This window comes from Chenopodium album, chromosome 10, assembly GCF_948465745.1.
Source record: "Chenopodium album chromosome 10, dcCheAlbu1.1, whole genome shotgun sequence".
Lineage (NCBI taxonomy): Eukaryota > Viridiplantae > Streptophyta > Magnoliopsida > Caryophyllales > Amaranthaceae > Chenopodium > Chenopodium album.
Window position 1 is genome coordinate 47,803,414 of NC_137843.1, and position 26,020 is coordinate 47,829,433.

Consider the following 26,020-nt stretch of genomic DNA (forward strand, 5'->3'; position numbering starts at 1 on the left):
CCTTTCATCTCGTGCTGATTAAACTTCATCAGCATATTGGTAAGCCAAAGCCCAGATGCCGTACTCCTTCCCCGGATGTAGCGTCTCCCAGGCTATCATCATGCAATTTTCGCAGTTGGTCTCATTCTTCTCGATGAGGCGATTTTGATCCGCCCTCAAGGTGACCATGAAGTTAGCCTGAGCCTGGGCCATCTCGTTTTTCATCAGGCGGGCGACGTTTGCTCTTAGGCTGGTGTTCTCGCTATCAGCACCCTCTAGAGCCTTGAGGTTCAACTGAGCGTTTTTGAGGGCAGCCTCGAAATCGCTGGCCTTCTTCTTTTCAACCTCCAACTCAGCCGCCAAACGCCTGATGTTCTCCGCCTGCGTCATTTCGAAGGCTTTACTTTCAAGTTCATTTATGGTATTTTGATATTGGGCAACGTCTGCGGAATCTTTAGCCTCTTTATTGGCCCGTTTTACCTCTTCTCTCTTTTGAGTGTATGGCCTCTTGAGCCCATCAACCCTCAGCATAGCCTGAAATCACTACTACAAATTTCGTGGTTTTTGGACGCTTTTAAGGCTTATTTTTGACGCAAAAAAGCATCGAATTTTTTTTTCGACACTTTTCGGTGAGTCGAGAAATTTGGTGGACACAAAAAGCGTCGCAATTCTCGACGCTTTTTATTGTCCAAATTTTATACGAAGCGTCGAAACATGCATCAGTTCGCGCACTTTCTTATATTTGGCGACGCTTTTTCTTGTCTATTTTCACAAAATTACAACGCTTTTTTGTGTCCTTAGCTTCCTATATTAGATGTCCTATATTTTATCAACGCTTTTTTCAGTTCATTTTTTTTAAATTGAGCGGCGCTTTTTCTAGTCCATACTCTTTATAAATTTATCCAATGTGGAGAAATTTTTTCCGGCAAAAATAAAATTTAATTCATTCACTGGAAATTAATATAGCTAGCAAATATACTCCATATCAGAGTTAAAAAGAAATTACAAGAAAATTTTGAAGACAATGCAATTTTATTGATCATAATCAAAGAAGAGTACAACTTGGTATATCTACAATACAGTGCCAAAAACCAATATATTCTGACAATTTTTTATATAAGCAAGAATGATAAAAGAAAAGTAAATACATTTTATGTATCACTAATCTTGTACCAAAAACATTGGTGTGACAAGCCTCCACCATTGGCCAACTATGATCAGATCATTAACCTTGGCACCGTACATCAGGAGCAGCGAATAGAGGTTGTAGTCTGAACCTTTTACTAGACTAGCTATCTCAAACAGAAACACAGCTATATTTATCGACAGCAACGTACTTCTGCATGTAAGGAAGTACAGAAAAATTGTTAAATCAACAAAAGGCAAATAACAAACTGACAGAAAATTACAGCAGAATATTAGCAGATAATTACATCAGGTATAGATTGCCATTCTCTTTCTCATCGTACATAAGAAATGATGCAGCCTTCCTAGCAATATTACTGCTTTTCTCGAACTCTTGTATTACCATGCCTTTAAATTGATTCATGCTAATGTAGTCATTAGGCAATTAATGAAAGTGACATAGTATACATTAAAATAACTCAAAACTACATAGGCCCGGATGGTAGGAGATTATATCCTTAGCCACGAGGATAGCACAATTTAGAGCGGAAGCAACTGTCGTTGCTTGATACCAAAATAAAAAATAAAATAAAACAAGTTAAAATTTTCAACAAAATTATACCTGTAATCCTCAAACAGAATTAACTGCAGTAGGGAAGGAAGGAAGCGACTCAAAATTCCTTCCTAAACATTCTCCCCTGTATCCTTGACACCACTAGTAGCATGTGAGCCTAGACCCACGTTTCCAGCAATAGTTTCTTTATAATGAAATAAAGCAAGGGCTTTCAAAGTTCTCACACACTTGTACAAAAATTTAGAATCCTGCACCACAACAAGGTAGAGGAACAGATACATCAATGCCTGGTATATTATCCTTGGATGTGGTATTGCTGACTTAACAGTTAGTGCCTCGAGGTACAGTTGCTGCAATTGAACCACATCAATCTATAAGATGAGCAATCATAGAAGACTTAAACTGAAGGAGTACCACATAAAGATGATGGCAACATATCACTATAAAATTGACAACAATAGAAATTTTTTAACAAATTGGAGAGCTCATCATAAGTTAAGAGTTCAGAAACAACTACAAAACATATACATGCGTAAATCAACACCCAAAACCAGAGAAGTCTACATGTATTAATTGCAACTTACAACAGTGGCGGTTAAAACATATCACAGTACATGATAATACGGACTGCAATCACATACAGCAGTTGTTCTAGTATACATTACTAGTAAATTTAAATTTCATAAAAAAAGATTGCATTTAATCTACAGTGATTACACATACAAAAGTAAATTATATATTTATATATTCAGAAACCCAAAGCATCACAAAATGTAAAACTTAAATTTGTGTAGATCACAAACCCAAAGACAACAACAAATAGAATAGTAATTTTGAACACTTTTATTTCAAATGCAGGATTTTAAAAAACCTTATTACTTCAAAAGGCAAGATTCCGAAAAATGAATTAATCAAGCTACCCCTATTGCAGGATTTGCAGCCCTCATTTCAAGGCCATTCATTTTTCAAAAGAGATAGTATTCCATACAATCATCAGGATTCTATAGTTCTACTAATTAAGTAAATTTTTTTTAAAGTGAGCAGAGAGCTAGAGGGTACAAATAAGACAAAAAAATTACTAATTCGTAATTTTATGCTGCAATTCAGTTGAAGAAAAATATGTTACAATTCAGTTAAAGAGTCGATTTTAACCAAAGTTCATCTTTTGCTAACTCATAATTTCAGATTATAATTTCTATAATCAAATTATTTCTCTCTTATATTTATAAAATATTCAAACATGGACAAAACTTTACCAAAAAAAGGTTAAAGATGTATACAAAAACCTAGCACATAAAATGGCTCTTTTACCTATAAATAAGTATGAAAAAGTTCTTAAATAAATAAACATATCTCCAAACAAGATTGTGAATTTCATTCCCAGTAGTTTTTGAAGCAATTGCTGACCTCCTTGGAAAAAAAATGTAAGCTTAGATTTATTAAACTTGAGTCCTAGAGTCCTATAGGTAAGTTATTAGTACACAAATAGTGTTTCTTTTATTGATTTCAGTCAAAGTACATAACAAGATGGGACTAAAAATAGTCCCACAGGCAAGTGAGGTTGGGCCATAGGTGAGCTTAGCTTTGTCAAAGTAGAATCCTAGTAGTTTTATAAACTCACAAAAAGGATTTCTTTTATTGATTTAAGTCTAAATAACACAAGATAGGACACAATCACAACAACGAACACACACACACACACACAAGATAGGACACAAACACAGCCATGAAGATAGCTGGGGCAGCATCTCAGTCAACAAAGGAAGGCAGTAGCGAGTTTGTAACAACACCTCAATGCGTGCAGCAGCAACATCAAACAATAACAGCAGCAACATCAAACAAGACCAAAAACAGAACAACAATTAATAACAAAAGCAACAACACATAGGTACCTGCAACACCCAACCTGTTGCCAAGCCACCAGCCATGAGGCTGCCAATGTGGTTGCTATATTATGTCAGCAAGACAAGAGCATTAGGGAGATCAAGTGAAGAAAAAACTTCTTCAAAACCTCTTAATCACAGTCCCTAGTACACCTTTAAAAAAAAGAATGGAAGAAAGCAAACCAAAAGAACTTTAACACTGTATTTGATGCATAGATCTAGAGGAGGAATTAATTATTAAATTGTAAAATCATATTAGAACTAACCAAATTACAAGTAACATTTGCTAGGTAAAAGCAACAACCAAAGATGAATTGAATTTGATTAAAACTAACTAAAAATAAAAAATATATCAAACACCAATACAGTAAAAAGGAACAAGAAACTGTCATTCCGGTTTGGTTCTCTTTGCTTCATTACTTTTTTTTTTTTTGGTTAAACTTTGCTTCATTACTTACTACTTCTCAAAATCACAACTTTTATTTAGGAATTTACTTCAAAATCTCCAATTCAATCGATTGAATATAAACTTCTTTCAAATTCGCCCATGAAATCTGACTATACTATTTCTAATAACCGAATATTTACCCAAATTCAAATGTAAATCGCAAGCATATATTCAAAAATCAAACAACATCAGATCATAATTTTGTGATAATATTGAAAAAAACGTTGCTAAAAACAATTTAATAGACTTCAATCAAAAGCGAAATTCGAATTCGTTCGAAAATGAAAGATGTACCTTAGAATTAACGGCGGCATAGAGAGTGACAAAATTGATCACAGTTCAAAGTGAGTAGAGAAATTTCACCAAGCACAATTTGGGGAATTGCAGGAAGATTTAAGATCTAGATTTAGAATTCATGAATCTCGTGAAGGAGGGAGGAATAGTTACGGTTGAGAACTGAGTCTGTTTTTTCTTTACTTTTCTTTTTTTGGGTTTATTTTCCCCTTAAAATTGAAACGTGGGCTGAGTTGTGAGGTACTAACAATTCACGTGCGTGACATGTGCTTGTCTTCTCGACGCTTACCAGCGACAAAATTGCTTTCGTCACCTAAAAGCGTCGAAAAAACGCGGATACTAAATTTACGTGCTGACACCCCTTACCAAGCGTCGGCGAAAAAACAATCATTTTGTAGTAGTGAATGTGTAAATGGTGTTAGGGACACAAGCAGGATAACACTTGGAATCTAAGGAAAAATGTTATACCTCAGACAAGAGGGCCAGGATGCGTTCTAGATTGAACGTCTCAATGCAAGGGATGGCAACCTTTTCCTTCTTGGAGATGGCCCCAAGCATGGACTTGGCATGCTGCTGGACGTCCGGCCACCGGAGGGAGCGATCTGCACCATAATTAAGATTAGGTGAGTGAGCTATATAGGCGGCACCTACCTGGTAGGTGCCGGCTACCCGACGATCCGTCAGATGAGAGTGTGATTTCACTCGCAGTGGCCAGCCAAGCACAGGCAGAGTTTCGAAAGGGTTATCCATACCTTCGAGGACCTGTAGGCTATCATCGCCTACAGTGGATGCAGAATCGGTTGCAGTCTTGGGTGGATTATCACCACCCTTCGGTACCGAATGGGCACCCGACTTAATCCCCAGATCAATGCCTAGACCGAAGCCTTTAAGGCTGATGCTTTTCCCCCCATGCTCAGACGGCTTCTACCGGATGAAACATCCGGAGCCGCCTGCATGGACGATGCCTTCTGGGATTTGTTAGGGCTGGAGGTGTCGTCGTGCTTGGTCCGTTTGATCAGCTTTTGGAAGGACCTAGGAGGATCACCACCCTGCAAATGAAATTGCTCATTAGACCTATAACCGGAAGAAACCGGTTGCATTATCAAAAATTATAATGTTTACAAAGAAGAATCAAATAGTCCTTACCTTCGCCTGAATTTGGGCCCGTCTGGCTTCCACGTTATCCTTACGGATTTGAGCGGCAAACCGCGTGGGTGTCTCGTCTTCAGGAAGCATCCTCAAAGTAGTGGCTACGAAACAAAGGGAAGACGGTCAGTTCAAGAGTTGTTCAAAAAAATGGAAATGCCAATATAGACGGCTAATTGCCGGATGCATGGTAAACCTACGCTTGTCAAACATTGTGCTCAAGCCACAGACGGACAAGAACACCTCGTCTCTCAACCACTCATGCTTCGGAATCCAGTTTTTTGAGACACTTATTAATTCCCCGGTTAAAAGGGTGTCCATTTTGAGTTCAAAAAACCCCGCCTCTATGATCTTTTCATAGTCCTCATTCGGGATAGCAGGAAACTTACATTTTTGACCCAGCAGGTCAGGTTCTTTGTTATATATCGGCGGAACTCATGGTTCTCACGCCATGTGGGGGCAGAAACCAAATAAAACCGGTTCTTCCAATTGTCCCACTTAGACGGTTTGTCTAAGGTCATTAGGTGGTCAAGGTGTACCACGCTCTCCAGCCGCCTGAGTTACGACTGAGATAGTGCATGTGGGCAAATGCCTCCCACTCGGGGTGCAGCCCCTGCATCTCACAGGCGGCTATGTACCCTAGAATGTTGACTAAGGAATTTGGGGACAACTGCCAGATATCAAGGTTATACCCCCGCAAGATGGCTTTAACTACATCATGCAGGGGGAAACGGAGACTAGCCAAGAACGCCGCCTCATAGCAGTCGAAATACTCGTTGCAGTTAGGCTGGTCATCTTTCCACGCAATGGTGCCCACCTGGCGCGGCATCCGAATCTTATATCCCCCTCTGAGGGGTCGTTTGAGGGTAAAGGCTTTAAGACCCTTTGACATACTTTCCCTATCTCTAGCAAAGACATGGATTCTAAAGGAATCTCCACCCTCATTCCATTTTTTCCTCTCCTCAATTATCCTCAAGCGGGAAAAAGGGAGCATCGCTACTATCCTCAGAGCTAGACCCAGAGACGGTGCTTCCCCCGTCTCTCTCTTGGGAGACCTCTTCACCGTCTGACCCCCGAGGCAGACGCGGCTCTCTCCATGTCTCCATCTTCGGGATCAATTCTTCAAATCCAACCTTGGAGACAGCCTCCTCACCATCTCCACCTTCAGACTCATATAAGATCCCGTCACTTGAGGTCCTGGGAAGGGGAGTACTCCCCCGAATCAACTTGCATGTCTTCCCCCTCAACCGGCGTTACTTCATCAGATGGTACCTCTAATGTACCGTCTCTTCTTCACCGTCTGGTGGCTGTTTGTTTAGTCCGAGCCATTGTGTCCTACACAGACATAGAGACGATCGATTTTGGGGATGTACAAGGCTGCTCCATACACCCAGAGCCGACATCCTCAGTCCTAGTCTCAGCCGTACCAGGAGACCAGCTGACTACTTGATGAGTGTCATTTATGGCACTCATATGGTAGCATTTTAGGACGTTTTTCTTATATTTTATATCTTTTATCTTTAAACAATGCTTTAGTTTTGATCTTTTATGATTTAGTTCCTTCATTCCCTTTACTTTGCAATTTCTTGCATTTTAAGGGTATTTTCGTCTTTTCCTTTTTACTTGCTCTACTTTCTTTCTTTACAGGACTTCGCCCTCAGGATTCGTTTTGGAAGGTTGTCCAAGTCTTTTGGATGCTTGGGACAAGCTTTCGCATCATTTGGTTGGCATATGTGCAAGTTAAGAGACAAGCTCCCACTTTTGGCTTTGGCGCTCTCGTGCATCACCATCATCGCATGTCTTGATCATGAACGCGCAAAAATGAAGTTTTCAAGGCTGCCCTCCTCGCGGGCATCACATGAGAGCGTCGACTATAGGGATGCATGAGAGCTCTAGGATCGAAGCTTCACGCAAAAAGGCCACGAGCTAGCAACGAGAGCAGCCACGCCACATGCTCGCAGTAGGGGTGCACGCGCCCATACCCCCCCTTGCGTGCGCGCAGGCCCCTATGTGCGCGCGCACGAGCCTGTTGCACGTGCGCACCATGGCCCTCCGTCCCTTTGTTTTTCTTTTGCTATATATACCTTTGACCTTTCTTTTATTAGGGGGATGACGTTTTTTCTAGTACTTGATATATTCAACATATTTAGTACAGAGAGAAACACTTGAATACTTGATTTCTACTTCAAATTACTTCATTAAGCTTGGATTTCTTCCTTAATCAATGATAATTAGTGAGAATTTCTTCCCTTGAATTTACTTTTTGCTTGATTTTACCTTTAATTATTGAATGATTGATTTGATTGTTCATCTTTGGTTTGAAAATTTGTTTGATTTGATTTTCTTTTTTATTAAGCTTGAAATGATGATATTTGTGACTCTATTTGTTTTGTTTTTCAATTTCATTATATTTATTGAGTAGATTAGTAGCTAGGGAGAAGGGGAAGCATGCTTGATTGATGATCTTTGTCAGTTGATGATTCTTGATTGATTGAATTGTTGCAATTACATTGGTTGACATAGTTGTGCATGTAATTAATTTGATTAGGAGTGATCAACCTTGATGATTAATCTAGATTGCATAGTAATTTTCAATGACATGAACCCTTGATTTGAGAATTGCTTTAATTGGTTAAATTTGATTGTGATTTTCCTTGTTACTCATTCATAGTGAACCCTAGCTTGACTTATAGGAGATAGCTCTTGAATTCTATTGATTGCAACTATTATTTCCCTCACAACGTTTGAATTAATTGAGTTCTTCATCGTTTGGCATGATCATTGAGCTTGCATGTGGAACCTTAATCCCTAGTGTTTATCATTATTGAGTTTCTTCATTGTTTAGTTGATTGAAACTTTAGTTACACCTCAATTTACCTCCCATTCTTCGAAGTAGCTTGACTATAGGCTATAGCATTCTCCCCCTCATTCATCGTGGTTCGACTCGAACTTGCCCTATACTAGGAGTAAGTTTGATTTTCTTAATTGTTTGATTGGTAGTGCTTTAGATTTCAACGACCTACATTATCAAACATCACTACTAACCTAGGCCGTGCCGTGTGTGTTGGTGATAAATCCATTTATTTGAATGTAAATTATTTGAATGTAAATGTACAAACGGAAAAAGCAAGAATGAACTGAAGGGGGTAGAGACGGTACCTTAAAATCTGACTCTGAATGGGGTCAAGCGTTGACCGGCTGTAGCAAGCGGGTTAGAAGTGATTCTGCTTGCCTAAAACACAAGCGGTTGTTAACCGGCTAGTAGACGGGCGAAAAAAAGGACTAGTTGTGTAGAATACATGCGGGTCACAAACTCTCTCTCTCTAAAAAGCTTGACTCTCTCTCTAGACTTTTTTTTGGGAATGTCCAAAATGAGAGGGGTAAAAGTTGTATTTATAGAAGGGTAATTTCAGGGGCATTCCCGTAATTTCCCCAGAATGTGTAAAGTTAAACTTCACAGTTAAAATAGTTCAACCAGTGGTAGAGTGACGTGTCACAGATGCCATGTGGCGTGCCACGTCACATCTATGAGGGGCAAATGTTTTGGGTAAAAATTACCCATTTCACGTGGCCAAGTCAGCAGCCGACGTGTGTCAACCAGGATACAGCCAAAGTGGACCTATCCGTACTTGACACGTGGCGCTCCCAGAATTCGGGAGAAAAGGCGGCCTTCGGGGCCCAAATCCCGAGAAAGCCACAATGCGGCGTTGCTCATCAGGATTAGGTCAAATTGACCCAATCAGGGGCACATTTACCAATAACCCTATAAATAGGGAGATTCCCCTTAATTTGGAGACACCTACAATTTATTTATTACAGCAACCCTACATTCTCTCACATCAGAGAAAACACTTGATCTCGGAATTCGAGAAGATCTCACTTTTACCTTTTCCGCACCTTTTCATCTTTTACGACCAATACTAACTTGATCGTCGGAGGCGGAGCTCCTACCAACTGGAGTCTCCGTGTTTTGCAGGTACAGACAGCGTCGGACCAGTCTTGGTGAAGTAATTCTCCCGAGGGACCAAAAACACCCAAAACATTAAGGGCTCATTAAGTTAGCCTCAAAGGAAAATTCAAGGAGGAATAAAATTAGTAATGGCAGTTTTGTAAATAAGTGTTTTTGTTTTTAAAAGGGGATATAAATACCCAAAAACTCAAGGATTTCACACTCAAGAATCAAATTGTCAGATTTTAGAAAACCCCAAACTTTTCCTCTTGTTTTTCTCTCCTTTGTCCTCTCTTTTTCTCCTCCCTCTTTCCCACGCCTCTCTTTCTTCTCTTCCAAGTGCCACCGGCGCCGCCACCAACCAAAGGAAAATTTAAGGAGGAATAAGATTAGTAATGACAGTTTTATAAATAAGTGTTTTTGTAAAAGGGTCATATAAATACCCAAAAACTCAAGGATTTCACACTCGAGAATCAAATTGTCAGATTTTACAAAACCCTAAACTTTTCCTCTTGTTTTTCTACTTTTTTGCTCTTTTTTTCTCCTCCCTTTTACCCACGCCTCTTTCTCTTCTCTTCCATGTGTCACCGGAGCCGCCACCAACCACCGGCGACTAGCGGCAGTACCGGCAGCCTAGCCGCGCACCACTTTTCTCTCCTCTTCCCTTGCGGTTTCGATATTAAGAAAACAAAAAACTATTTGTCCTAATTTAATTTCTAAGCTTGTTTTAATTAATTCAAAGCATGATTTTAATTATATTTTGGTGTTGTTTTTGGGTAGTTGATGTTGTTGATTTATTCCTATAATTTGATTAAAAACCCCAATTTACAAACCCTATTATTTGGGAATTTAATGTTTATGATAGGGTTTGATTCTAGGTTGTTGTGGTTGTTAAATTAATGATTAAAACAAATTTTTAACGAGTTTTAAGCCCTCAATCAATGCTAGAATTTAATTATGCACACTACTTTTTAATTATTATGTTAGGGTTTGATTACCCATAAAAGAAAAAAGGTTCTCGATGATTTAAATATGATTTCATAGTTGATTAGTGATGTTTTATATTAAATAAGTATGCTGGAATTTTAGGGAATTTTGTGTAGAACCACCCTAAATATAAGGTGTTTTGTGAACAACTATCTTTTTTTTAAAATTTTGTTTAGAACTACCCATAAGATGGCAAAAGCTTGTCTAGCGCTACTCATAAACGATTTCCATCCAATTGAGTCGATTGTAGGGCCCATTCCTATAATTTCCCTCTCAATTCTCTCCTCTTTCACACAGCTATATGACCCACCAACCACCACTCATCAGACCAAAAACAAAGGTTTTTCTCCCTTATATGCTGTAGATCGTAATTGTAAGTCTCTTTACTTCAATGGTAGGTTTGGAAAAAGCTCATTGTGTGTTGTTTTGGGCTAAGCTATCGAGCCAAGATAATTGATTAAGTGGTTTTGGGATATAAAGGTAGTTTGTTAAGATTGTATACGTAACAAGGGGTAGAGTACGTTCTTAATGAGACCCTAGCCTGGTAGATCCGGCCCCTTTTCCTCTTTGACAGAAAAAGCCATGGCTCAATGGCTGAATTCAGTCTCCTACATCTCCTCCATTAAACCTTTGAGGAAGGTTCAAGGCAATTAATTTGGATTCAGATAGCTCAAAATCTGAATGAAACTTATCAAATAAAGGCATGTCAATGCCGCCATCTTTACACTCACTTCCAATATTTAGACACAATTATGTCATCATCTTGTAAATTAAATTCGCGCTGCAAAACCTGTGCTACCTTCACTATGGTCGTGATGTTGCCGACAACAGTGGTGAGGCATCTATCCAGCCTCATTGTCAAGCTTGCCACAATCTATTCCAGCATACAAGGTTGGACTTTGGAGAGTCTAATGTACTCTTGGTGATTCTTGCTCCACCAACTCTACTCTTTGAGGAACATAGCTTGGTGCCATTTTTTAAAATCACATGTAGCTGTCAGGTATCCCAAAATAATGTTGCTCTAATTGATGGGGACTGAGACGTGAATTTGAGATTGAAAAGAAATTAAGATGAAATTAAGAAAATAGAGAAGGCAAGAGAAACAGGGAAGCAGCGGCTACATTATGGGAGTGATTATATCATCAATACAACAAAAATGAAAGAGAAACGATTACTTTTTGGATTCCCTTCTCAATCCTTCTATTTATACAAAGTCTGACACCTTTCCAAAATTCCCCAAATTCCACGCCTAATTTCTGCCCATAGCAAGGCCTAACTGAATTCTTATATCAAGGTATCTTCCCATTTTTTCCTTATCCACTTGCCTAGCATATACTCAGGCCTACATAAATTGAAATCAAAACTATGCAAATAGCAAAAATACATTTTATTGATAATGTACTGCAGACGAGTAAATAAAAAATAGTTGAAGTAAAGGACTAATTGTTGCTTAATTACCAGCTAAATTGGACTAGGTCAGAAGCCCAAACTTATTATTATTATTACCACCATTTAAGCATAATTCTCACAAAAGACAGACGGGAGGAAAGGTAGAGCATGGTATTTGCGACGACTCTACAGCTGCAACAGGGCACTTACAGTCAAGCATGATAAAAAGTAGCTAGCAGGTGATAATTTAGGCTGGCTTCACTACAATTCAAAGGATACCTATTATACTAAGAAAAGTTATATTTTTTTATTCATCCTAGATTTCCTTGTTGCAAATCTTGTTTATTGTCTAGAAAATTATATGTTCAAAACTGCTTGAATACATCAAATACATTACTGAGGGGATTTTATAGCCAAGGTATCGACATGTTAGGTTACAAAGAGGTAACTGAGAGGAGAGGAAAGGAAAGGGGGGAACATATGATGAAAAAACAAAAAAAAAAAAAAAAAAAAAAAAAAAAAAAAAAAAAGGAAAAGAAACGAAAAGGGAAGAATTACCTAATTCCTCATAGCCTCAGAAGTTCAGATATCATTTATTTAGGAAAAATATTGCAAGCCACAAAAAAAACAGACCACAACCATGTTATAATTGTCTGAAAATGTTTTTTCACCATAACTGAGATAGAGTTACTCTTCAACCCCCAGACAAACAAAGCAACAAGTTTTGAAAATCTGAGCAGAACAATAATTCACTATCCAAAACCATTTGCTATTGATGCAATCTATGTCACTCGGACTCTTCATTTCACACAAAGTACCCCGGGCACTCCTACATATCTTTGGCCTAAAAAATCACCAAAATATTTCACAAAATAGCCGAGTTGACACTTGGACACATTCCCAAGGCCAAGACATAGTATGTAATGCATTGAGCGTGGAACTTATTGACTATCTTTTACATTCCTTCAAGTCCCCATTTGTGTCCTACCAGAAGTAGGTTATTTGCATGTCCCCCCTCAACCTCTACCAAAAACAGAGAATCCAGATGAGTGTCAGTCAAAGTTAGACCTTTACTCTCTTCCCAAACAGTTTCCAGAAAACATAATTGGATTTCGGAAACAATAGAAGAGACAAAATATTACTTCAACTACATCTCTTGCAATAGCCTCAACACTCAACACTTACAGACCTACGATATACAGCCTTTATTCCCAGTAATAACAAACTTAGCCTACCCCTACAGTTACACAAAATCTACTGAATAAGTGTATTTTGCTTCAAGATTTGAAGATTTTCCCCTTTCATTATTTTCCACAGAATCCTCAAGGCCTACAGTTGGTAGGACTTCAAGAACATAGCCGTTGGTCAAAGGCTCATCTGTTAGAAAACCTCACCTTAATGCAGGCAGGCTTTTTGAATCAAGAGGTTGAGGATATAAGGGATTTCATAACAAAGGTTTCCACCATAGAGAAAAATGTCAAAACATACAAAGGCCATTCATCTCCACATTAGCCTGGATGTACATTCTAAGACTGTACTGTCTCATACCATTTACACTAGCTCACAAATACTGGTACAAACCAGGCAACCTAATGAATCTTGAACCGCCACATATTGGACAAAAATTTTGAACCATAACAAACCCCCCTTCACTCGAGTTCCAGTCATTGGGAAGATTGGGATGTGCAATTTCCTAACAAACTCAGAGGGGGGGGGGGGGGGGGGAACAAAATCCACTTCAAAGACCAAGATATTCAAGACTCCAAGATTTCTTCAAAATGAGGTTACGCTCTTCTTCAAATAGATACACGTTCTATTCAAAAATAGGTAAACTAGGGAAACCTAATATATTAGACAGTTAGAAATTTGTCAGCATTAGGAGAAGCCTTATACTATGATATTATGCTTAACCATCACATTGCAATTTGTAGAGTAACATGGGTATATAGTAATATAAAATAAATAAAGCATTCTATGTGTGATTGCCTGATTGGTGTCCAAGTTAATTTCAGGGTGCAAAATGAAATTACATGCATGCACTTTTGTTGTATTGACGTATAAATTGTTCTCTTGCCATTCTCATGACAAACTCTTTTGCATTTCTTTTCCTTATCTTAAGCATACCTTCTCTTGCTTTCCTAATCCCCCCACCCTCCTCCCCCTAAGATTTTTCCTACATCCCTCTTTTCCATCTTTCTCAACAGCATTCAGCCCTTCATCTCCTCTTAAAAAAGAAAACGATCGAATGAGGTAAAAACCTGCCAAAAACCTGTCAAGCTAACGGAAAGAGTATCATTGCCCAATTAATTAACAAACAGTTGTTTCATTCTTTAAACAACCAGCAATTTTAGAAAACAACCAGTTAATGTACAGTGTGCTGGTTGGAGATCATCAGAAGGGGAAACAAAGAGAACGGAGGGAGGTGAAGGGAGGACTGGACTAGAATCTTCTTCCTAAATCATTTCAATGATGGAAGGAATTAGTTTATAACAAAGGGAAAGAAAACAAATACCTCTCCAATCCCTTTCCTCTCCCCATTCCATATCCATTAAGTCAGAGTGAATTTCTTTACCTCTAAACTCTCCCTTTTGCTCCAAATTGCATCATCCAAATATCCAATCACACTATTAAAGCCAAATATCTTTAAGCTGAATGATATCTCAATTTTGCATTAACTGTTAATTCAACTTTTAATAAATTTAAAATTTTCCATTTTACATTATCCTTCCCCTCTCTCCTGCCATATGTACACTCAAATCATTAACGCATATGATAATCATTTACCCCATACATATTAATTGCACTCGCTACAAATGGCTCCCAAATGAAACCCACCCTAAGTTGAATTAATATGAAAAAAATATTTGGTGTTTATTCAGCCCATTAATCTAGAATCTCAACACCAGTTTTCATAGATTACAATCGCCTAATAATGCAAGGAATTGGTACATAAAAAAATTAAATAAAAAAAACAGAAACAGACACCTCAATTTTCCATTCCTTATCAAATAAGTTAAAATAAATCCTTTCACCTCTCAACACTTGTTTTTCCTCGATACTCCATCATTCAAACACACCACTAGAGCTAAATTCTTGAAACTGATTTGCAATGGAGGCTAATTTTTAAACTTTTAATGAATCCAACAATTTCTATCTTACATCATTACTTCCCCACTCTTCTATTTATTAAACTAGAGCATAACCGTGCTAATGCACGAGATATGTTATTCATGAAAGAAAACAACAAAAAGTAAAATGTTAGTAGTTATTGGAGTCCCTTGAAACAAAAATGTAGGAAAACAGTGGGATTTGAGTATAAGATTTGAGTATTGGGGTTTTCGAGTGTTGTGGTAAAAAGTTAGAAAAAAAACTCTTAAATTCTAAAATAGATAGGCCATACGTACCTCAAACCATAATACGGACACAGCATGCATATGAATATCATTTAGCCCGTGTTTATTATCTGTCTTCCCCAGAAATATCCACAGGAGATCCAACCTAAGTTGAACTAACACGGTAAATAATTTACAATTGATGTTCATTCACACACCATTTTAAAATCTCATATACCTATTCTTATACATCACAATCACCAAAATTCAGAGTCTAATTGTATCATAAACCTCTACTCCTGGTTCATGTCATAAATAACAACTGAAATTACCAAACCACCATTGAAGATGATTTAATACATCTTTCAAATAGAAGGCCCTAGAATACTAAGCTAACATGGGTTAGCACATCATCTTCATTACACTATACCAAGCACAATGCTAAAAGTTAAATTTAGATTAAAAGCATGATTACCTAAAATGAATACCTAAGCTTCATAAGCACATGAATTGCATCTTTAGGCCTCTCATTTAGCAAATTATAATCTCTAAACAATTGCCTGATATCAACTTTTCACAATCAGCTGGCTATATTTTTTTTTTGGATTACAAATTGTTTTCACACAGAAGACCACCGAAGAAATAAAACAACCTCTTTCCCTTGGTCAATACATCAACACGCAGCCTCTCCCCCCCCCCCCCCCCCCCCCCCTCCACCTAAGTGATCCAGTCAAGTACTTAGACCCTATCTCCACCAAAAGACCAGCTTCTCAACATACCATGTCGCTAAGAGACCAGCTTCTCAACATGGCCAACCTCAATGCTTGAAGAGTAATCCTTATAGTTAACCTCTGATTTATGGAAAAAGTATGTAACAAACCACATGAACCTTTTTTTCACATGATGTAAACAGCCAAAAGACACTGAAATTAATATACATCATTTTTGATAAAAAATACAAACTAAAGAGGAAAATAACAAGATAAGCTAGACAGAAGGCCGAGCAGCTTTGGTAAATTATGGCTTTGTACTGGTTTGAAATTGAGAAACATTAAACCTAAAGTCCCTTAACGCACACTCAGACTCTCAAGTTCATTTCTTATTCAGCTTTGGTAAATAATCCCACTTGATAAGATAAGATGTAAGTAATTCATCATAGTTTTAATTACTTTTAACATTTTATTTTGGACAAGAAAAGGCTTTTTTTTCCTTTGAAAAACCAAAGGTATAGATACAAGTAAATCAGAAGACGACAAACAGTACTCTCAGCAGTAAAAATAAAATTAAAAAAACAAAAGCATCCAAATAATGCTGTATGTCACATAATCACATTTTAAACAATTGAATTTGTAATTGCTTGTTAAAATAACAATTTCCAAGATGAGAACCATACCTTGAACATTCCTTCAAGTTTATTTGTAAATTGACTACCGCACTCAGTTTTGAGCTGCAATGCCAAAAAAAATGATCAGAGAGAATAATTGAACTTCAAACAATCAGAATTATATCAATAAAGTCACCTTTGAGATCATAGACTTTTCAGCATCAATTGAAGCACTCTTTCCTAACAAAAGCCTCTTTGCAAGATCCTTTTTGTAAAATGCTTCAAATACATCCTTACCCTAGAATTAACAGAGGAAATGAGATATTGGCCCAAATATGTAGATTGAATTAATAGAACAAAGAAAAAAAATTCTTGGATGCAGGTCAATTGCAACAGAAAGAGAACCTTCAAAATTCCACTTAACATAAACAAACTTACCTGTATAAAACGGAATAAGGCCAAAAATTTATCAAGGGTTCCCTCCAACTCCTCTTCAGATGTTCCTTTATTGCCCGCTCGAAGCTTCTCATCCAGAAACTTCGCAATCAGCTCCGCAGGACGGTTCTATTAAATCGAGTATAAAGTTAGAATTGATGATGCATGAATATAGCCAATTTAAGCAAAGCACGTAGAGAACAAAAGAAATAAAAATATAATGCACATGCATGTCCCATATTCATTTTGTATTAGCTAACTTGACTTCAAGTTGGTAACTAGAAAATAGATGCTTTTCAAATGACTACCTGACGTAGATTAATTAGGTACTCAAACGAATCTTTGATAGTATTTCCAAATGATTCATTCTTTGAGAAACTTTCTTCCCATATTTTATCAAGTGCTGCCTTGAACTCCAAGAGGCAAGAAACCATGTCTTTATCTTTCTCTTCATCCATTACTGTAGCCTGACCAGCTTTGCAAATGTATGAACCTAGTGCCTGTCTCAGAGACTCAAGGGCGTCAACCCTGGAAAATAAACTGTACATTCTATGCAGATCATCAACACGACTTCTATCCATCAGCATCATGAAGCCCTGCTCAATATATAAACACTTCAGTAATAATACAGCAAAACACAGGAAATGAAAGTGCAGAGATGCCACGAGTATTGCAAAAGTCATACCTTATCAAGTATTGCAGATATATGACGCTCAAGAAGCTGCTTTTCAGCCGTTGAGATGACTAGTTTTCTAGTACTTGCATCCAAGTAAAGTAGACATCTTTCTTATTCTTCATGTAATCTTATCTGCAAAGAAGCATCAGTATCAGATTTTGACCACAGAAAGGTTGCTGTATAGGAATAGCCATATCATATGCCACCCACTAAATGATAATAACAGCAGTACAAACACACAGTTCCAGTATCATAATAATGAATAATGCAAGGAAAAAAAATTGCTTTAAACTAGAGGGGATACTAAAAGCAAACACATACCTCGACATGCTTCAAATAATCTGGAACATCATAAAATTCCTCTGTGCAAGCAAGGAATGGTTTTTCAAAGCTCTCTTGGTAAATTCCAAGAGCAGTAAACATTTTCAAAAGATGGTTCAGAAGAGTCCTATCAAAAGCTTCACCTAATCTGGGAAACAGTAAAAAAAATGAAAAAATAAACACCTTACAATGGCAGGAACTCTGTTCACAATTTTGTTATAATAGCACCTAATGTTAAAGCAAATGTATATAAGGTCCAATGATTTACAAATAACTCAAGAACAAACATTTTTTATTACAGAAAGATGAAAAAAAATAAAAGAAGCATAAAGATAAACCATAACAGATGTAAAAACAGCATTTTAGTCCCTCTTCTTTTCCTTTGAAACAGCAATATAAGAAGAAAAAAAATGGTTAGCAGAAAAGAAAAGAAAGAAAAAACCTTTTCAGGTAAAATCATAAGAAAGAAGCACAAATATAATACTACATATTAATTGCACAACAAGCACTGAGTCCATCTTCTTTTCCTCTGAAACAACAAGTGTCATGGACCCAAGTAGCCCAGTATGTAATTTGGGTCAGCCACCTCATTTGGGTGAGCCCCCACTAAGGGTCTATGCTCAAAGGCAGAACAAAATCAAGGGGACAGGAGTACAAGCAACAGAACAGCCAAATCAGCAAAAGGAGGAACAGAACAAAAGTCATCAATGAAGCACTAAGGGGAGGGAAAAAAGACTGATTCTCTGACCATGTGATACTTTTGGCAGTAGAGGACAAATGTAATTAAAGAGTAGGTTTAACCCTTGTAATAGAGCTTGAGTATAAAAAAGCAGGAGTAGTAGAATAGCAATCATCCAGAAATTGAGAGAAAACACTTGTTGAGAGTTGTAGCCTAAAGCTACTAATTGAGAGTGATAGCCTAAAGCTATTAATCCTTGTAAGCAATTTCGCATTATTGATCAATTAACCAAGCTTCCTACTCTAAATTCTTGCAAAATAATTACAATTAATTGATACTTGCGGGAGGTAGTCTATAACAGCAAGATAAGATTAATTTGAATTGACCTTGCCAAAAAACAGAAAGCGATATGAAGATAATTCGCCATTATTAATCAATTAACCAAGCTTCCTACTCTAAATTCTTGCATAATTACGTTTAATTAATATTTGCCGGAGGTAGTTTGAGACAGCAAGATAAGATTAATATGAATTGAACATGCCAAAAAAACAGAAAGCGATATGAAGATAATTCTATTCCACACACACACACGCACACACACACGCACGCACACACACACACACTCCACACCGCACGCACATGCGCGCGCACACACACACACACACACCCAAAAAAAAAAAGTTCCAAAAAGGTTAAAACAAAAGCCTTGCTCTCAACTGTAAAAACTAGTGCAGAAGATAATTCACGAACAAATATCAAATTTTAGGCATCAACCACCATTCAAAACAACATGCTAGAACAAACAAAAAGCATAGGCAAAATATATCAACCAGCAGGTGTAAGATAAGTTGTCCTCTTAGAGATATATCACACAGACACACAATACTACATAACAATAGCATAGGGAAAAAGCAGAGGAGCCAAAATGTCAGTCAACTTAATCTGTATGATGGAAATATTGTGTAAGGGATCAAAGTTGTGATACCGATGTCATTGCATATTTCAGCCATATGTCCATAGAGCTTAGTTTAGAAATAATGAAAAATATGAAGCAATGAAACATGCAAATTTACCTTTCCCTCTCGATCATTCTCAAAAGACCAGTAACGGTTTTGTGCTCAACTTCAGGACATGAAGAAAGATGTTTACGAAATAGCTGTAATCCCATGTCCCACAATGACTTCACATTTGGGGTCTGTTTCACATGTCCTATCAAGATACAAAGCTATGCCACGAATCATCAGCATTTGGTAACAAAGGTCCTGCCAGCACTTCTCAACAAGTGATAGAAAAACTACTAGGTCTGGACTCTGTCCAACCAATGAATGCAGTACCAAAGAAACATGAGCTTCACACTCCTTCTCAATTCTTTGATAAAGACTTCCCCCCATCTTGTGCAGGAAAAGATCATTAACAGCCTAAAAATTTGAGATCACAACTGTGAATAATATTCCACAAAGGACAAGGCAGTTTGTGTTTTCTACCTGGAAGTTGTGACTTGTGAGTTTATTTACCTGATAAAGTTTCTCTAGGTCACACGAATCAGGCTGCTTTAAGAATATAGCATTGATGGCTGACTTCAAGGTTGCCCAAGTATCTTCCTCGAAGTTTGGGGATAGGGTGGGCTTAGCTGTTTCACAATGAGCAAAGAAGAATAAAGTCAAATAAGCATTTTGAATAGATACACTCTCAGTAAATATTACTTTCTGATTCCATCTGATAAACTCCAATTAGATTAAAAACAGTCAAATGGCAGCATGTTGAACCCAGCTGTTTTGCTTCCACATACAATGAACAATATAATCAATACAATTACCCACAGATTTTAAAGGAACACCGTTATCATTTACATCAGCTACAACAGGATAATCAAAGAGTGAATTTCCAAGATATTGCAACATGATGTACTAGAAAATAAATCTGATGCGTCGGCATTAAGTCTTACTGAAGTGAGTAAGAAATGTAAAAATGAAGGAAGAGAGAAAAAATGGTCCTGAAACAAATGCCCACAACATAAATTGAATCACTCTACCTCTAGCAACGATCTTAATTGAAACAACAAATACTGATAACCAAACAAAACCTATAAAGCCCATTCCTCTTCAGAAAAAAAACATTAAGCACTCACATCTCCTTATAAACATTTTTGATCCCTAACCTTCATTCATAATGATGAAAATATTAATATAGAACTGATGGAGAACATTTGTTTCAGGTCTCTTCTTTAGTTTCTTGTTCCTCTTCACAACTGATAAATAAATCTCAGAAATTTGTGTAAATTTCATCTCAACATTCTGATACTTAAACACCTAGTACTGCTGCATTTATCCCAATTCCCAAAGTTCTGATAGTATCCTTGATTTTCTGACATAGAATAAATTTGAAAAAATATGGAAGTAGAATCCCTGGATTCCATCACTCTTTTTCTCTCACATGACATAGGCAACATCCTTGTTTACAATGTCAGCATCTGCCTACACAAGGGCCATAAATAGTGTTATTGAAGAGCTATTGTTTTCAAGATTGTTTTTAGGAACTGGAAGATATTTGTTCTATTGATTGTTGCCAAATTACTAATATTAGAACAAGAAAATTAAATAGCTGTGATATTTTTTGGTAGTCCAGTTATAAGTAAATATCCTTCCAGTAAAAAGCTATTTGGTTGAATAGGTTAAGTCATCATCACCCATAGATAGATGTTATAGCTAATTATAGCAGATAATTAAATGGCTTTAATACAATTCAAAGTACCATATAATATCAGTATCACCTGAAAGTTTAGTAACTAAAAATTTAGTATTAGAAAAGCCCACAAAGCTGTGTTTTTGGAGAGCTGATATAAAAAGTTTTCTTTCTAAGAAGAATTTTTCTGGCAGTTGTTTCTTAATTGTTCCAAAACCATCAGAATTAAGAAAGCCTCCTATGTGATTTTAGGATAATATTTGGTGGTTGCTCGGCTGACATTAAGTAATAAAGGAAAGTAAAAGTTCCAGGTGAGTGGAAGAATGTACTTAATTGGTGGCCAGAGATAGTGAAACTTGCATTCAAATTAGGAAATTTGTCAAAAACTACCTTTTAAATCATTGTTTTTTTGAAAAAAACATCTTTTAAAAAAATGTTGTAAAAAACCACCTAACATAAAATTTTGTTGTAATTCAACACATGCTGTAGGAAAATGGGCTTCAACTATAAACGATTCAATCGTCATTTGTTCTGGTAGTGGCAAATTACAACAATAATTTTAACTAACGTGGTTTTTTACAATTTTTTTTTTTTCTTTAAAGATGGTTTTTCACAAAAACAAGGATTTAAAAGTTGGTTTTTCACATAATTTCCTTCAAATTATAAAAAGGCTCTCTACTCCACAACTACCTTTCCTGCTTCAATGAAGGCACATTTAAGGATGATCCTTCAACGCAAAAGGCATGCCTTGTTGCAAACATCTATACCAAATATTACAATAACCGTGGTTGTTACCTTCTATCGAAGGCACTTCCCCATAATTCTTTAGCTTCATGTGTGTTTTGCAATTGATTTATCATTTTTTATAAATCATAGGACTTTTCCTATATCCTTAACACCAGTATTTTTAATTTTCATTAAGGGCAGCAATTAAATCTGAATCCAATCCATGACCGACTCACTGCAAAGGAATTTTCCAATCCATATTTGAGTCCAAACTGTTTGAAACCAAAACTGAATAGGAATTGGGTTGCGTTCAAAGGCTACAAGTATATGAACCAGGTTAAGCTCATTAAAAGGCCAGCGAATTTTTTTGACTTTGCTAATTCTTTAGAGTATTAAAGCCAAAGAGTTAAGCCCATCACTTGTTCTGATTTTGCAGCCAAGAGTCAAAACCCCTCTCTCCCCCCGTTTATTGCATTTGCTCATTAAAGCCAATCAACTAACTTCAGTTTCCAAAAAGCAATCTAAACTTCTCTCCCTGTCATTCTTCAAGGATGTATATACTTGACTTCATTTCCAGTTTTATCAATTGGGACTAGGTTTAATATGCTAGTAGAAAAAGATAAATAAAAAGGAACAAGTCATAAAGTTATTGGATTCAGAAAAAAAATTGTCATCGATGGCTCCTGTAAGTGTTAATACCTTTCAGTTTTCCAATTCACAAGGTGTTTATGACACTTTGTATTGTAAACTAAGTTAAACCCGGTGCAATACACGGTTGTTAAATAATTATAATGACATATATATATGTATATATATAAAGAGAGAGAGAGAGAGAGAGAGAGTAATGAATCAACTCACCAAGCATTAAAAAGTATGAAATATATTAAAACATATGACAGAATATAATTATACATATATAATTTTAAATTATAGGAAGTTTACTTTAGAAACAAAACTTCTTTCTATGTAACAATGAATTTTTTTTTTTTTTAGCAAGTAATTTTGGAGGGAAAAAACTCGTTGTCAAGTGTCCCTCCTAATTTCACCTTTACTAGTATGTAATGGATTAGAATTTCTTTTTATTTTAAATGCTTACTTATGAATAGATTTGTTACACTTATTGATAGATAATAGGTTAATATCATAATAGGTCCATCAACACTTATTAATATATTTCAATTTTACCTATAAGTCACTCTACAAATTTCAGGTCTCAAGTTCTTGGTTGGTTTATTGACCTTTCGAATTGTTGTTTATAACAATTTTCTTTGGGAACCACAAATACTATCAAACAAAAATTTTAGTGGATTTGTAATAGAAAGTGAGAAGATCTGAATAGATTGGACTTGAAAATGAGCAATATAGTAATACAGTATTGGACTCAGATTTGGAGGCAAACTAAGATTTCTTTTGCTGGTTGGGTTGATTTCAGATGTACCTGTAAAGTCCGATTTGTTGTTACCCACCCATCTTTATTCTTCACTGTGTTACTTGGACTCGGATACCCATGTCCGACATAGATACTTGTCCAAGTGTCCGACCCTGCTTTTGTGAAAATTTGTTATGACTTTGGACTAAAATGAAGTGTCAAGGGTCCGACACGGGTACGTTAGGTGAAATAAAGAGTCCGAGTAACATAGAATTTCTTCATCCTTGTTGCAAGGACAGAGAGCTTCTCACCAAAGATAAAGAGCTCGTCTAATACAAAATTCTTCACACCATTCGTTGAGAACTTCAAATATAACCAGGTCAATCTTTAAAAACTGTACCTAAAATCTAGCATTTGGCAATTACTAATTGTTTCTCAATTCAGCAAACATCTTTAAAGATAATCCCATCCTAACCTATATCCTACCCATAACATGCACCACCAACATTACTTAAATCTAGGATCCTCACCTTAACCATTCATGAGAGATACTTTTTTTTTTTTTTGAAAGACCATTCATGAGAGATACTCATCTCCAACAAACATGAAGTTGTTCAATGCAAAATTAACTGGGTACGTTATGTACAGTGGGAAATGATAGTATCAAGAAAATTAACTTTATGGCTAATGGAAGTTACACAGGAAGAAAAAAAAAATACCACCAAAACAAAAATGGACACTAGCACCCAAAATGTTAGATTTACCACTTAATCAACAAAAATTCACCCTTGATGAATAGCTTCTACCACTACAATAATAATGGATAACAAACAAGAAATTTGGGCTAAGAACTCTTGGCTAGCAATATCCCGAGCAGTCTAGTGCACTATAGTATTCACCAATGTGAGCTATCTTAGGACAACCTAGAGGTTGGGCAATTGTCAAGTAAGCCATATCACAACCTGAAAGACGAGCACATAGATGATGAAAACAATATTAGACAAGCTAACTGCATTACAATAATAGATAGTCATTACTTAAACACCATTTCCTATGACTTTGAATGCACCAATGCAATGGTTTGGCAGGCTGAAGAACCTTATACTAAATTCAGTTTCTCCTTTTCTTAGTGCAGCAAGGGCAATTGCAGAAAGTCACTACAGGTTTAACTAATACAAGGAAAAAGTATTATACTTTGTAAACCCCCTCCCCCTGGTTGCATTTTATTAACAATCAAAACCTAAAGGTACACTGAAACAAAAATATACAACATGAATGCCACTAACGGCATGTATACGAAGCTACCCCTGTATCAATCCTTATACCTCCACCGTAAACCTGAAATCAACAACAAAGCAGCAACACTTCATGAAGATCCCACCATTGACATATCTGCTTAAATTAAGACAAAAATGGCATACAGAATCCACTCAGTCCATTCCAAGTTCATACCAACAAAATTTACAAATCTAACATCCTAAAGAACAAAAACTTTGATCCCATTCACTCTATAATTATTTACCTTTCATATGTACATAGTACCTCAAGTTGCAAATTAGGAAACTTTGTCTATATGACCATAATTCCAACTACTCATTATCCCAAATAAAATAGCTATAAATTACACACTGCTCAATGCTAATGATGGATCATGGAAACAACAGCAACCATAACAACGGACACATTTACCATATCCTCAAACATCTTCTGATAACGAATGTTCATAAAAACCTCCATCCAAAAACCAAATCCAAGCTCTATCATCCTCGCCGAAAAGCAGCAATCTTCACTAATAACCTTAAACATTTAAACAGCTAAGCTAATGTAAACCTACCGCCATTTCTACCTCAATTCAACAACAAATCGCTCTCCATAATTCGCAACACTCCGAAAACAAAAACCTAACATAATCCCTCAATTCAACTCCTCACTCTACCGCTAAAAATCTAACAAAAATCACAAACAATCCAATCAAACAGCAAATTCCAAAAACCCTAACAATCCAAAATCCCAAATTACCAAAATCAGGGATGAGAAAAACAAAGAGAAAGAGCAAAAACCTTTAACAAGCTTGATAACAAGCTTCTTGTTAGAGGGATTAGGAGGGGTAGCCTTCTTCCGGGACAAATTCGCGGTAACCCCAGCAGTGATCGGAGCACAAGAATTCGAAGAAGGAGAAACAGCAGCAGCATCAGACTTGAGATCGTCGTCAACAATCATGGAAGCAGGGGTATCGGTATCGTCATCGGCGGCGGAGTTAAAGGAATTGTGGAGGCCATTCTTGGAGTCGAGGGACTGAGAGTGGGACTTGGGCTTCTTCATCGGAGAAGAGAAGGCGGCGGAGGAGAGGTTGATGGTGTTGGTGTTGGAAGCGGCGTAAGAAGGGCGCTTGGTGTTGTGGGGAGACATGAAATGAGGGAAAATGAAGATGGGTGGGGACTAGGGGGGGGGGGGGTGTCTTAGCTGAGGGTCATGGAATCATGGAATTTTTTTTTTTTATTTTTTTGGACATATGCTTAAACAAGATACACTACTAAATACTACTAAACATTATTAAAGGACAGTAAACTAGTATTAGCCGTCGTTGCCCGTAAATGTGCCTTATGCACGTTGACCCTGTCTACCTTTTGAATGCTACACCATGAGAAGGCTGATCCCAAACGAAGAATATGATCCACTGTCCATCTTAGATCAACGTCGAT

At 36.9% G+C, this 26,020-nt stretch overlaps 1 pseudogene across 1 annotated transcript; it reads right to left on the reverse strand.

Annotated features, from left to right (window-relative positions):
• Nucleotides 1-998: 998 nt before the first annotated feature.
• On the reverse strand, nucleotides 999-25,727 carry LOC145562484 (cullin-4-like; annotated as a pseudogene). The gene is made up of 11 exons (XR_014094390.1): nucleotides 25,379-25,727; nucleotides 20,056-20,171; nucleotides 19,615-19,959; nucleotides 17,863-18,010; nucleotides 17,551-17,673; nucleotides 17,174-17,461; nucleotides 16,869-16,994; nucleotides 16,627-16,728; nucleotides 16,500-16,553; nucleotides 1,727-2,028; nucleotides 999-1,318 (listed from the first exon to the last, which is right to left on the reverse strand). The product of XR_014094390.1 is annotated as a cullin-4-like (transcript).
• Between the last annotated feature and the right edge of the window lie 293 nt (nucleotides 25,728-26,020).